Here is a 15,779-nt window from a genome sequence, read left to right as displayed (position 1 = left end):
AGATGACGAGAAGAGCGGGAGCCTCCCCCCATGCCATGGGTGTGGAGTGGCCCGAGGAGAAGAAGATAAAAGACGCCGCGGAGGAGATGCTGGACGAGAACGCCGGAGGAAGAGCCAGAAGAGCCAGAAGAACCAGAAGAAGTAGATGAAGGAAGATAGAAGAAAGCAGAAGCATTTAAATTAAGGAATTGTCAAAAACTGTCTCTTGTCATTTTTAACATTTTTGACAGTTTTTTAGGGAAATGGTAGGGGTAAGTACCCCCTTACCATTTCACACAGGGGGGGTGGAATCTGGGAGTCCCCTTGTTAAAGGGGGCTTCCAGATTCCGATAAGCCCCCCGCTCGCAGACCCCCACAACCACCGGCCAGGGTTGTGGGGATGAGGCCCTTGTCCTCATCAACATGGGGACAAGGTGTTTTGGGGGGCTACCCCAAAGCACCCTCCCAATGTTGAGGGCATGTGGCCTGGTACGGTTCAGGTGAGGGAGCGCACTCTCGTCCCCCCCTCTTTTCCTGCAGCCTGCCAGGTTGCGTGCTCGGATAAGGGTCTGGTATGGAATATTGGGGGGACCCCACGCCATTTTTTTTTTTTTTTTTGCCACGGGGTTCCCCTTAAAATCCATACCAGACCTGAAGGGTCTGGTATGGAATTTAGGGGGAACCCCACATTTTTTTTTTACATTTTGGCTGGGGTTCCCCTTAATATCCATACCAGACCTAAAGAGCCTGGTATGGAAGTTAGGGGGACTTCCACGTCATTTTTTTTTAAATTTTGGTTCGGGGTTGCCCTGTGGGGAATTCCCATGCCGTTTTTATCAATGAACTTTTATGTGTATTGTCGGCAATGCAATAGCCGCAAGTAGTTTTAAATGCTTTTTTTCCTTCGAAATGTCATTTTGCTGTCAGACTGTTCTAAACACGGGAAACATGCGCCCCTTTACAGGCATACTATAGACACCCCCCAGCTATGAAATTTAAAGGGATATTACGCTTTTATTGTTTCACTTTAAGCATTATTAAAATCAATGCTCCTGAAAAAACGTCTTTGAAACGTTTTTGAAACTTTTTTTTGCATTGATTCATGTCCCCTGGGGCAGGACCTGGGTCCCCAAACACTTTTTATGACAATAACTTGCATATAAGCCTTTAAAATTAGCACTTTTGATTTTTCATGTTCGTGTCCCATAGACTTTAACGGTCTTCGCGTGTTCGAACAAACTTTTTTCCTGTTCGCATGTTCTGGTGCGAACTGAACAGGGGGGTGTTCGGCTCATCCCTACTGGCAAGAATGCACCCTCCAGGGACCTGCAGACCCTCAATAATCTGTAGTTAGTGAATAGTGTCACGTACATATGAGGGTATGGAAAGGACAGAAGGTCTGATGTGTTCGTCCACTAGGCGTGATAGGTTTTCGGTGATCGAACCATTGCCAGAAATTATTGGTCTCCCTGGAGGATCACTAGTGTGTTTGTGGATCTTAGGGAGAGCGTAAAATGTAGCAAGCCTAGGATGGGGAGTACGAATAAATTCAAAAGTTTGTTTGGAGATTACTTTGTTTTGAAATGCCTCATCTACTAAAGCATAGAATTTATTATTGAATGCCTGAACGACATCAAATCCAACTGGACGGTACCAATCACGGTTAGTCAAAATTTTCATGCACATATGACTATATTGGCCATTGTCCATTAGGACTATGTTTCCCCCTTTATCTGATGCCTTGATGGTGATTTCATGAAGATTAGATAAATTTCTAAGGGCAACCTTTTCATTGGGGGTTAGATTCTCTGCTATAAAAGATTTGGGTTTAAGGTTTCTGATTTCTTGGCAGGTCATTTTTAGAAAAGTAGAATAACACCCTGGTTGGAACTGGGTGCAGGATATTTTGAGGATGTTTTTTTAACCACTTCAGCCCCGGAAGGATTTACCCCCTTTATGACCAGAGCATTTTTTACAATTTGGTACTGCGTTGCTTTAACTGCTAATTGCGCAGTCATGCAATGCTGTACCCAAACGAAATTTGCGTCCTTTTCTTCCCACAAATAGAGTTTTCCTTTGATGGTATTTGATCACCTCTGCGTTTTTTTTATTTTTTGCGCTATAAACGGAAAAATACCGAACATTTTGAAAAAAAAGATATTTTCTACTTTTTGTTATAAAAAAAATCCAATAAACTCAATTTTAGTCATACATTTAGGCCAAAATGTATTCTGCCACATTAAATAAAAATATGTGGCGCTACTCCATCAATCAGTATCAAACAGAAAATCCGAAATCACAACTAAACTCATCTAGGATATAGAATGAAATTGCTAGAGTGGGCTCCGCCACATATAATCGATGCTAGAAAAAATATTATGGCTTTCAGAAAGATGTCACCATACAGAAGTTGATCAAAGAAGGGATCAGTTCTACAGGGTGAAGATGGGTAAGTGAATACCAATAATTAGAATGCTCAATAAAATACAGACTGTCTCAATGCTCAGAAAAATAAATATAGACTGTATAAGCCACCTCACAACAAGTGACAAATAAAAAGTAGACCTGTGAATAATATAGACTAGCTGCCCAAAATAGCTGAACAACAAAAAAATCCTTAATCATAAACGAAGTTAACAATGTGACGTAAGTGCCAGCTGAAGATCAAATATTTTCTAGTGCTGATATCAAAATAAGTGAATCTTATAAGTGAACCAATATATGAAATATAATAGACTAATATAAAGTGCAAAAAAAATTCTAAAGTCAGAAAAAATATTCCATAAAATCCATAATATAGTAATGCAGTCATAACTTAATAAACATTCTGGTGTATTATAAGTGAATAATTAATAAAAGTAAAAAGTTTAATACAATAGGACAGAAAATCCCACAATAGAGATACTGTCCCAAATAGTGACAATAGTGCAGTATAGTCCATACAAAAAGTGCAATTGTGATAGGTGATTTCCACAGATAACAGTCTTTGAATAAAGTGCAAAATGTGCAGTGACTGGTGTTTTTCTTCTATGCACGTTCTAGTGCATCTCCCAACTGTTTCCCCCAGCCTCTCACCTCCAGCAGCGGCCCCCAATGGGCCAAGTAGAGCGGGTAGATTTTCTAGGAGAGGATGTATCTCATAAAGCGCCTCCTTAACATCAGTGAGTCTGTCTCTCTGCAATTCCTCCCGCAGCTCCCAGCAATCCCAGCAATCTCAGCAGTTATTTAGGAACAAAGGAGAGGTCTCATGGTGCAGTAATTCGGAACAAATTTATTGAAAAAATAGAGTAACTTACATCTAAAAACACAGCGGATGTGTAGAGCTTCCGGGTTCGGCCGTCCCCGAGAAGCGTTGGCACCTGACTCCTCCTACCCTGACGCGTTGCGTCACACCACGTGACTTTATCAAAGGGATGAGGAGTCCGGTGCCAGCCATTCAGTTTATATGTGCGTCATTGTCATAGCAACGGATAAGCAACACTTGGAATCGAGCTTGCGTGTATACTGCCGCACAATAGGAGGGTATAAAGAATGTATTCAATCGTAAAAAAACAACATGATCAGCGAACATCATCTCCTAATTCTAATCTATAATTAAAATAACAGATATGGACACATAATTAATTAAGATAGTAAACCTAGTGGATTCCCATAATACACATTAGTCAATCAATAAACCACTAGGTCCTCATCGCCATCTTGTGGTGACTCTGAATATCAACTACAATAATTTCTCAGAGCCATAAGATTGAACTAAAAAGTATATATATTCCATTCCCAGCACTGGTCAATAAGTTCATCCAAAAAAATATATAAAAATATAAATAAAGATGAATGACCAGCCCGTCAAATGCAGGTACATAAGAATTGTTAAAAGCTACTGAAGAAATACTGAAATACAAATTTTTTAGAATTAAAATAAAAATAAAAATCAAATGAATAAATATCTTCAATAAAATACCTAAAATATGCATGTAATTAAAATAATTTTCCAGAAGTGTAAGATAAAAACCAACGTGTTAGTCAATAGGATCACAAGCAATAATAGATCTAAAAAAGGGGGCAGATGGGGCAAGGGAGCATACCAGACCCCCATACCCAAAATTAAACACGTACTATGTCAAAGCGTGGATAAAATTGTGTAGGACCACTAAAAATTGGAGATAAAACAATTTAAATCGAATTCCATGTTATGTCCTAGGAGCGATAAAGTCTGTAATTCATGAATCCATCTGGATTCTGCCTGACTAATTCTGATGATTTTATTGTCGCCCCTCCAATGAGGTTTATACTTTTCAATCCCACATATTCTCAATGATGAAGGGTCACTCTTGTGATATTCTAAATAGTGTCGAGATAGACTGTGCTTGTCAAATCTTTTTTTGATATTTTGTACATGTTCTTTCAGCCTAATCCACAGTGCCCTCTTTGTTCTGCCTACATATTGGATATGACAAGGGCACTCCAGGAGATAAACAACTCCTTCACTTCTGCATGAGATAAAATCCTCTATCTCATAGTTCTGTGTTGTAACAGTGGACGTGAAACTTGATTTTTTGTTTTTATCTTCTTTTGTGTGTCTGCAAGCATAACAGTTTTTGCATGGGTAAAACCCCTTTCCCTCAAAAAAGGAGAATTTTTTTCTTTTGGGTTGGGTCTAGGACATTTTTAGCTAAGCGATCCCGCAATGTCGGGGCTCTCCTATATATAAATTTAGGTATATTTGATAAAATGGGGCCCAGATGTCGATCTGTCTTGACAATGTCCCAGTATTTTTTAATAATTTTTTCAATTTGTTTATATTGCATGTTATAGTCCATAATAATGGGTACATTGTCTTGCTGAGTATGATTTTTTTCTTCATCCTGTATTAAATTTTCTCTCTCCATGCGTGTAACATCAATGATTCTTTCTTCGATGAATTTAGCATCGTATCCTTTCTGGATAAATCTTTCTCCAACCATTTTAGCCTGTTCCATAAAAGTTTCTTTTTTAGTGCAATTTCTCCTTAGTCTTACCAACTGCCCCTTGGGTATGTTATTCAACCATAGTGAGTGGTGACAGCTGTCCAGAGGTAAATAACTGTTTCTATCCACTGCCTTGAAATAAGTTTGAGTACATAATTTAGTTCCTTCTTTTTTAATTTCGAGATCTAGAAAATTAATTTTCTCGTTACTGATCTCCCAGGTCAATTTAATGTTTTTGTTATTATTATTCAAATAAAACCAGAAATCACTAAGGCTATCTTTGTTTCCCCTCCAAATAATAAAAATATCATCAATGAATAGTTTATATACTAGCAGCTGGTGTGGTCGATTGTTATACAGTACTTCTTCCTCCCACTCTGACATATACAAATTAGCCACGCTAGGTGCATATTTAGCGCCCATTGCAATTCCCCGTATTTGTTTGTAGTAGTTCTTATTATGCCAGAAATAGCTGGAATCCAGACTATATTTTAGACAATCTAATAGGAATCTTCTTTGTTTACATTTTAAACCGCTAAATTTTCTTAAGGCCCACCTAGTTGCCTGTAAAGCTTCATCGTGATTGATGATCGTATAAAGGGATGAGACATCGGATGTTGCCAGATATATAGGTCCATTACTCAAGGTCACATCATTAAGGAGTTGAGTAAGGTGCTTGGTGTCTCTCAAGTATGATTTTGTCATCTTCACTACTGGTTGTAAAAACCAGTCAATGTATTCGCCTATTCTTGCACTTACCGAGTTGATCCCATTCACTATAGGTCTTCCTGGGGGTTTATCCTTATCCTTGTGAATCTTTGGCAACCTATAGATTATAGGTATCTTGCAAGTTTTCGGCTGTAAGTAGAGGGCCTCCTTTTTATTTAAGAGGCCCTTATTAACACCTTTCTGGATAACTTTTGCCAATTCTTTTTTAAAACTTGACGTTGGGTTACTTAATAATAACTGATAGGTATCTTTGTCATTCACTTGTCTATTCAACTCTTCGTAATAGTCATCCTTAGATTGGATGACAATTGCTCCTCCTTTGTCGGCCTGTCGAATTACAATGTCTTTTCTTGTTTCCAATTTCTTTATACCATTCTTTATACTTCTTGGATCCCGCACGTTTTTCACTTTTAGTTCTTGTAAATCTTTTAAAACCATTTTTTTAAAAACTTCAATGTGTCCATCTTTACCAGCAGGTGGATTAAAAAGAGATTTGTTCTTTAGATTACTAAATACAATTTCATTATCTGGTATAGTTTTTCTTCTTTCTAGTGGATTACTGATCATGTATTTTTTTTATATTAAGGCTCCTGATGAACTTGTTAATATCCACATATGCATTGAATTTATTCAAATTCTTCCTTGGGGCGAACTTTAATCCCTTATCCAGTACTTTTATTTCTTCTGGTGTTAGTTCTACCTCACTAATATTAATAATGCCCTCCCCTATTGTTCTCTTTTTCTTTTGCTCCTTGATTCCTGCTCGGCATCCTCTTCTCGTTTTTCATTTTTTCCTTTCTTTATTTCCACAGATTTTCTTGGGGTATTTCTTTGATATTCCCCCCTGTTTTGGTCCCTTTGTCCTTCTTGTCTCCTGTCTTCTCTCCTCCTTGTTCTCCTGTCCGGGCTGGGATTTGGGGTACGTCTGTTCTGTCTCCTTGGGGGATCCTTGCGGTATTGACGTCTCGGCGACACTCAATGGCGTTGATCTAAAAAACGATCCGGTGTTCTCTCTCGTTCATTACTTTCAGATTGTCGTTGTTTGTAATACCAAGGTGACCTCCCTCCATCATCATACCTTTGTAATTGTTCATATCTATTGTATATAGGTACAGCATAATGATCAAAATGTGGAGGGGAATCCCTTCTTCTCCTTTCATCTCTCTCATCCCTCAAAGGCCTTTCATCTCTTCTTATTCTATCTGGGTGATAGTTATTTTTGTCACCATTGTTCTCATAGTTTTGCCACCTCCGATAGGGAGATCTTCTATCCCATGGGGACTGATGGTAGGGTCTCCCTTGGTAATTATTCGGATTTCCATTATTTTTCCAGAATGGTTTGTTCCAGTTATTGCCTTTCCACCTTTGTTTCTGTTGGGGGGTGTTATAAGTGTTATAGTTGCCCTGCATGCCACTAATGGGCAGAGGCTCCTCATTCTTCCTTTCATTTATATTCTCTATCACTTTTACTTCTTTCACCGGAGTGCTATTATTTGAATTTATAATAGCCTCTTCAATTTTATTCTGCCACTTAAACACCAGATCATCATTGAAATCTTTTATATCCCTCTGATATTTTTTCCTTTTCCGTGTAGCTGTTTCTTTATCTTTCAATTCCATGTCGTGATTCAATTGTTTGGATAGTGTCTTGAATTCTGGTAGTTCTTTAGATGGTTCCAGAGTGGTTTTAATTTCCTCAATGGTTTTATTTAGGGGTCTGATTTTCTTTTGTTTCCTTTTTCTCAGGAATTCCAGTAGCTCCAGACCCTTCTCATTGAAGTAGTGGAACCATTCATCTGTGGATTCCTTATCTACCAGACCATCATTTATAGGTACATCCCAACAGAGTCTCCTGGGTACTATTTTATCCTTAATGTATTCTTCATGGGTTACCATATCCCACTGTGCATTAATTTTCTTCTCCATCAAATGTCCTATCTTCCTGAAACCGCTTTCAACATTTCCTACCTGATTGGTTTCCTGTTTATTAAACACTGTATCTATGTCTAAAGTCCTATTGTCTAGAAACTGAAAAACTTCCATGGTATGCAGCACTAGTAAAATTGAGAGTAAGCAGGAATAAATGTATATGAGCTAGTGCGCAAAACCCACAATGCGAACAAGAAAACTCTGAGACTGACGGTAAAATACCCGATAGGGAGCTGCCAACACAGATGGGTCCACTCAGCTCCCCCAGGATAGAATATTAAATAAAAATATGTGGCGCTACTCTATCAATCAGTATCAAACAGAAAATCCGAAATCACAACTAAACTCATCTAGGATATAGGATGAAATTGGTAGAGTGGGCTCCACCACATATAATCGATGCTAGAAAAAATATTATGGCTTTCAGAAAGATGTCGCCATACAGAAGTTGATCAAAGAAGGGATCAGTTCTACAGGGTGAAGATGGGTAAGTGATTACCAATAATTAGAATGCTCAATAAAATACAGACTGTCTCAATGCTCAAAAAAATAAATATAGACTGTATAAGCCACCTCACAACAAGTGACAAATAAAAAGTAGACCTGTGAATAATATAGACTAACGAAGTTAACAATGTGACGTAAGTGCCAGCTGAAGATCAAATATTTTCTAGTGCTGATATCAAAATAAGTGAATCTTATAAGTGAACCAATATATGAAATATAATAGACTAATATAAAGTGCAAAAAAAATTCTAAAGTCAGAAAAAATATTCCATAAAATCCATAATATAGTAATGCAGTCATAACTTAATAAACATTCTGGTGTATTATAAGTGAATAATTAATAAAAGTAAAAAGTTTAATACAATAGGACAGAAAATCCCACAATAGAGATACTGTCCCAAATAGTGACAATAGTGCAGTATAGTCCATACAAAAAGTGCAATTGTGATAGGTGATTTCCACAGATAACAGTCTTTGAATAAAGTGCAAAATGTGCAGTGACTGGTGTTTTTCTTCTATGCACGTTCTAGTGCATCTCCCAACTGTTTCCCCCAGCCTCTCACCTCCAGCAGCGGCCCCCAATGGGCCAAGTAGAGCGGGTAGATTTTCTAGGAGAGGATGTATCTCATAAAGCGCCTCCTTAACATCAGTGAGTCTGTCTCTCTGCAATTCCTCCCGCAGCTCCCAGCAATCCCAGCAATCTCAGCAGTTATTTAGGAACAAAGGAGAGGTCTCATGGTGCAGTAATTCGGAACAAATTTATTGAAAAAATAGAGTAACTTACATCTAAAAACACAGCGATCAGTGGATGTGTAGAGCTTCCGGGTTCGGCCGTCCCCGAGAAGCATTGGCACCTGACTCCTCCTACCCTGACGCGTTGCGTCACACCACGTGACTTTATCAAAGGGATGAGGAGTCCGGTGCCAGCCATTCAGTTTATATGTGCGTCGTTGTCATAGCAACAGATAAACAACACTTGGAATCGAGCTTGCGTGTATACTGCCGCACAATAGGAGGGTATAAAGAATGTATTCAATCGCAAAAAAACAACACGATCAGCGAACATCATCTCCTAATTCTAATTATGTCAAAGCGTGGATGTCAAAGCCAAAATGTATTCTGCCACATGTCTTTGGTAAAAAAATGTCCATAAGCGTATATTTATTGGTTTGCGCAAAAGTTTTAGCGTCTACAAACTAGGGTACATTTTCTGGAATTTACACAGCTTTTAGTTTATGACTGCCTATCTCATTTCTTGAGGTGCTAAAATGGCAGGGCAATACAAACCCCCCCAAATGACCCCATTTTGGAAAGTAGACACCACAAGGAAATTGCTGAGAGGCATGTTAAGCCCATTGAATATTAATTTTTTTTGTCCCAAGTGATTGAATAATGATAAAAAAGTTGTCACTAAATGATATATTGCTCACACATTCCATGGTTATATTTGGAATTGCACCCCAAAATACATTTAGCTGCTTCTCCTGAGTATGGGGATACCACATGTGTGGGACTTTTTTGGAGCCTAGCCGCGTATGGGGCCCCGAAAACCAAGCACCGCCTTCAGGATTTTGAAGGGCGTAAATTTTTGATTTCACTCCTCACTACCTATCACAGTTTTGAAGGCCATAAAATGTCAAGATGGCACAACCCCCCCCCAAATGACCCCATTTTGGAAAGTAGACACCCCAAGCTATTTGCTGAGAGGCATGTTGAGTCCATGGAATATTTTATATTTTGACATAAGTTGCGGGAAAATGACAAACTTTTTTTTTTTGCACAAAGTTGTCACTAAATGATATATTGCTCAAACATGCCATGGGCATATGTGAAATTACACCCCAAAATACATTCTTCTGCTTCTCCTGAGTACGGGGATACCACATGTGTGGGACTTTTTGGGAGCCTAGCCGTGTACGGGGCCCCGAAAACCAAGCACTGCCTTCAGGATTTCTAAGGGCGTAAATTTTTGATTTCTCTCCTCACTACCTATCACAGTTTTGAAGGCCATAAAATGCCAAGATGGCACAACCCCCCCCCCAAATGACCCCATTTTGGAAAGTAGACACCCCAAGCTATTTGCTGAGAGGCATGGTGAGTATTTTGCAGCTCTCATTTGTTTTTGAAAATGAAGAAAGACAAGAAAAATGTATTTTTTTTTCTTTTTTCAATTTTCAAAACTTTGTGACAAAAAGTGAGGTCTGCAAAATACTCGCCATACCTCTCAGCAAATAGCTTGGGGTGTCTACTTTCCAAAATGGGGTCATTTTGGAGGGTTGTGCTATCTGGGCATTCCATGGCCTCCAAAGCTGTGATAGGCAGTGAAGAGTGAAATCAAAAATTTACACCCTTAGAAAGCCTGAAGGCGGTGCTTCGTTTTCGGGGTCCCGTACGCGGCTAGGCTCCCAAAAAGTCTCACACATATGGTATCCCCGAACTCAGGAGAAGCAACAGAATGTATTTTGGGGTGTAATTTCACATATTCCCATGGCATGTTTGAGCAATATATCATTTAGTGACAACTTCATGCAAAAAAAAAAAAATTTGTCTTTTTCCCGCAAATTGTGTCACAATATAAATATTCCATGTACTCAACATGCCTTTCAGCAAATAGCTTGGGGTGTCTAATTTCCAAAATGGGGTCATTTGGGCGGGGTTGAACTGTCCTGGCATTTTATGCACAACATTTAAAAGCTTATGTCACACATCACCCACTCTTCTAACCACTTGAAGACAAAGCCCTTTCTGACACTTTTTTTTCCCAAATAGATTTTTAATGAAAACAATTTTAATGGTACAGAAATAGAGAAACAAATGCCTTGTAATTCGTTGTAAGTTAGACAATTTTTGAACAGTGTTACAACTTGTATTGTAGTAAATAACAAGAAAATAAAGATGAAGACGTACAGCCAGCACGGGACAATATGTAGTAATACTAACAGGCATTAATACCGTGGTATAATTGTAAGGAACTTAGAAAACCATTTGAACCATATTGTGATCCAAGGGGTTTTGAACGATGACTTCACCCGGACACCCCATGAGGGTGCTAACTGTGTCCGAGCAAGGTTGTCCCTACCCCCTGTTATTTAATCTCCCATCCAGATACTCAGGGTACTTAACCAAAGATCAAATCAAATACAAGAAGTGATTAAGGAGTGAATACTTTGACTATGTTTGATGAATTAACCCAGTTAGTCCATGGTTGCCACATGGAGAGCATGTGCTTTTTGTCTTGGCGTAATGCTAAAGTGGTTTTGTGGATGAAGTGGACGTGGGTGGTTTGAACTACATCTTGCAACATGGGGGGTTCTGGGTTTTTCCACTTCCTAGTAATACTGAGTCTTGCTGCAAGGAGTATATGAGTTATTATATTCCTCATCGGATTAGTGAATTGCTTTATATCTAGTGATAATAGTGCCAGGGAGGGTTTTTCTGGTATTGTCAATTTTGTGATTTCTGTGATTAGGTGAAAAATTGAGCGCCAGTAATGTGTAAGTTTGGGGCATTTCCAGAATGTATGAAACATGTCACCTTTTTCCCCACAGTTCCTCCAACAAGTGTTATTTATGGACTTGTCGAATTTAGATAGTCTGTCAGGGGTCAGATACCAACGGTAGGTCAGCTTATATGCTAGTTCCCATAAGTTGGAGCAAGATGTGGCCTTATATGTGGATTTACATGCTTTCTCCCATTTGTCAGTTGTGAATGTTTGACCTAGCTAAGTATTGGTGATGAGCTGGTGAATGTAGTCTTATGATGGAGTAGGTTATAAAATAAAGATATTCCTTTCCGGTGTGTCACCGGGGACCTAAAAAAAATCCATGCTTCCTGAGGTATGGTACATTTCCAAGAATTGAGTGAGGATAGGCAGTGACATGTGTGAATGTATAAAAATATGTCAGAATTTGGGAGTTGGTGCTCCTTTTGTAGTGAAGGGAATGATTTAATTTTCCCCTTGTCTACCAGGTCTGAGATGTATGTAATGCCCATGATTTTCCATCGTGAGTAAGATGTCTCTGTCATTAGTAGGGATGAGCTTCGAGTTCGAGTCGAACTCATGTTCTACTCGAACATTGGCTGTTCGCAAGTTCACCGAACAGCGAACAATTTGGGGTGTTCGCGGCAAATTTGAATGCCGCGGAACACCCTTTAAAAGTCTATGGGAGAAATCAAAAGTGCAAATTTTAAAGGCTTATATGCAAGTTATTGTCATAAAAAGTGTTTGGGGACCTGGGTCCTGCCCCAGGGGACATGAATCAATGCAAAAAAAAGTTTTAAAAATGGACATTTTTTCAGGAGCAGTGATTTTAATAATGCTTAAAGTCAAACAATAAAAGTGTAATATCCCTTTAAATTTCGTACCTGGGGGGTGTCTATAGTATGCCTGTAAAGGGGCGCATGTTTCCTGTGTTTAGAACAGTCTGACAGCAAAATGACATTTTGAAGAAAAAAACACATTTAAAACTACCCGCGGCTATTGCATTGCCGACAATACACATAGAAGTTCATTGATAAAAACGGCATGGGAATTCCCCACAGGGCAACCCCGAACCAAAATAAAAAAAAAAAAAGGCTGTGGGAGTCCCCCTAAATTCCATACAAGGCCCTTCAGGTCTGGTATGGATATTAAGGGGAACCCCAGCCAAAATTTAAAAAAAAATGACGTGGGGTTCCCCCTAAATTCGATACCAGACCCTTCAGGTCTGGTATGGATTTTAAGGGGAACCCCGCGGCAAAAAAAAAAAAAAAAACGGCGTGGGGTCCCCCCAAAGATCCAAACCAGACCCTTATCCGAGCACGCAACCTGGCAGGCCGCAGGAAAAGAGGGGGGAACGAGAGTGCGGCCCCCCCCTCCTGAACCGTACTAGGCCACATGCCCTCAACATTGGGAGGGTGCTTTGGGGTAGCCCCCCAAAACACCTTGTCCCCATGTTGATGAAGACAAGGGCCTCATCCCCACAACCCTGGCCGGTGGTTGTGGGGGTCTGCGGGCGAGGGGCTTATCAGAATCTGGAAGCCCTCTTTAACAAGGGGACCCCCAGATCCCGGCCCCCCCCTGTGTGAAATGGTAAGGGGGTACTTACCCCTACCATTTCACTAAAAAACTGTCAAAAATGTTAAAAATGACAAGAGACAGTTTTTGACAATTCCTTTATTTAAATGCTTCTTCTTTCTTCCTTCATCTTCTTCTGGTTCTTCTGGCTCTTTTGGTTCTTCTTTCGGCATTCTCGTCCAGCATCTCCTCCGCGGCGTCTTCTATCTTCTTCTCCTCGGGCCGCTCCGCACCCATGGCATGGGGGGGAGGCTCCCGCTCTTCTCCATCTTCTTCATCTTCTTCTTCTTCTTCTTCTTCTTCTTCTTCATCTCTTCTTCATTTCTTCTCCGGGCCGCTCCGCAGCCATGCTGGCATGGAGGGAGGCTCCCGCTGTGTGACGGCGTGTCTTCGTCTGATGGTTCTTAAATAACGGGGGGCGGGGCCACCCGGTGACCCCGCCCCCCTCTTACGCACGGTGACTTGACGGGACTTCCCTGTGACATCACGGGGAATGCCACAGGGAAGTCCCGTCATGTTCCGTGCGTCAGAGGGGGGCGGGGTCACCGGGTGGCCCCGCCCCCCGTTATTTAAGAACCGTCAGACGAAGAGACGCCGTCACACAGCGGGAGCCTCCCACCATGGCTGCGGAGCAGCCCGGAGAAGAAATGAAGAAGAGAAGAAGGAAGAAGAGATGAAGAAAAAGAAGAAGAAGATGAAGAAGATGAAAAGAGCGGGAGCCTCCCCCCCATGCCATGGGTGCGGAGCGGCCCGAGGAGAAGAAGATAGAAGACGCCGCGGAGGAGATGCTGGACGAGAACACCGAAAGAAGAACCAAAAGAGCCAGAAGAACCAGAAGAAGATGAAGGAAGAAAGAAGAAGCATTTAAATAAAGGAATTGTCAAAAACTGTCTCTTGTCATTTTTAACATTTTTGACAGTTTTTTAGTGAAATGGTAGGGGTAAGTACCCCCTTACCATTTCACACAGGGGGGGGGCAGGATCTGGGGGTCCCCTTGTTAAAGGGGGCTTCCAGATTCCGATAAGCCCCCGCCCGCAGACCCCCACAACCACCGGCCAGGGTTGTGGGGATGAGGCCCTTATCTTCATTAACATGGGGACAAGGTGTTTTGGGGGGCTACCCCAAAGCACCCTCCCAATGTTGAGGGCATGTGGCCTGGTACGGTTCAGGAGGGGGGGGCCGCACTCTCGTCCCCCCCTCTTTTCCTGCGGCCTGCCAGGTTGCGTGCTCGGATAAGGGTCTGGTATGGATTTTTGGGGGGACCCCACGCCGTTTTTTTTTTTGGCGCGGGGTTCCCCTTAATATCCCTACCAGACCTGAAGGGCCTGGAATGGAATTTAGGAGGACTCCCACGTCATTATTTTTTTTTGGTTCGGGGTTCCCCTTAGGGGAATTCCCATGCCGTTTTTATCAATGAACTTCTATGTGTATTGTCGGCAATGCAATAGCCGCGGGTAGTTTTAAATGTGTTTTTTCCTTCAAAATGTCATTTTGCTGTCAGACTGTTCTAAACACGGGAAACATGCGCCCCTTTACAGGCATACTATAGACACCCCCCAGGTACGAAATTTAAAGGGATATTACACGTTTATTGTTCGACTTTCAGCATTATTAAAATCACTGCTCCTGAAAAAACGGCCGTTTTTAAAACTTTTTTTTGCATTGATTCATGTCCCCTGGGGCAGGACCCGGGTCCCCAAACACTTAATGACAATAACTTGCATATAAGCCTTTAAAATTAGCACTTTTGATTATTCATGTTCGTGTCCCATAGACTTTAACGGTGTTCGCGTGTTCGAACAAACTTTTTTCCTGTTCGCATGTTCTGGTGCGAACCGAACAGGGGGGTGTTCGGCTCATCCCTAGTCATTAGGTGATTGAGAGATTCTATAGGGATGTGAACTGTTGAGTGATTAGTTTGAGTTAAAGCTTCCTGTTGGAGTTTGAGCCACGCCTTTATCGTCACCATTATTGTCAGTGAGAGGTGGGGGAGGGGTTTTGCCCCTAATGTAATGGCTAATAGCCAAGACGAGAGGTTGTCACCTGGAATTGATGGTGATTCTATTTTGCCCCAGATCTTGGGGGGGAGGAGGGTAAAAACCATTCTTTAGATTGGGTGAGAATGGATGCTGTATAGTAGTCAAAGAAATCAACATATCCTGTACCTCCTGCTAGTTTGTGTTTGACTAATTGGGAATGTTTACATCTAGGTTTCTTACCCTGCCAAACATATTTAGATAAAATTGTTTGTAATGATTTTAAAAAGCTAAGGGGTATAGAAATGGGTAAGGTACGAAATAAGTAAAGTACTTGTGGGAGGTGGAACATTTTAAACGCCGCTAAGCGTCCCAACCATGAGAGTTCGGCTGACTCTAGTTTGGTGAGATCGCTCTGTAATTTGGTTCTAAGCGGTAAGTAGTTTAACGCATACAGTGATTTAGTTGAGCTGGAGAGTTGTATACCCAGGTATGTTATACTTTTTTCCGCCCATGTGTATGAGAATTGTTTTGAGTCGCTTGCCAGTAGGCTCGTCCAGGCCAAGATTCAATATATATGATTTAGATTCATTGATTTTGTAATATGAAATGTCGCTGAACCAAGTGAGCGTCTTT

General features: G+C 40.9%; 1 protein-coding gene across 1 annotated transcript in view; it reads left to right on the top strand.

Annotated features, from left to right (window-relative positions):
- Positions 1-15,779, top strand: part of LOC141130067 (uncharacterized) — a 587,573-nt gene that overhangs the window by 186,040 nt on the left and 385,754 nt on the right.

Source organism: Aquarana catesbeiana, linkage group LG02, assembly GCF_042186555.1.
Source record: "Aquarana catesbeiana isolate 2022-GZ linkage group LG02, ASM4218655v1, whole genome shotgun sequence".
In the NCBI taxonomy this organism is placed as follows: Eukaryota; Metazoa; Chordata; class Amphibia; order Anura; family Ranidae; genus Aquarana; species Aquarana catesbeiana.
The sequence above is the reverse complement of the archived record's forward strand: the minus strand, read 5'-3'. Positions and strand labels throughout refer to the sequence as shown.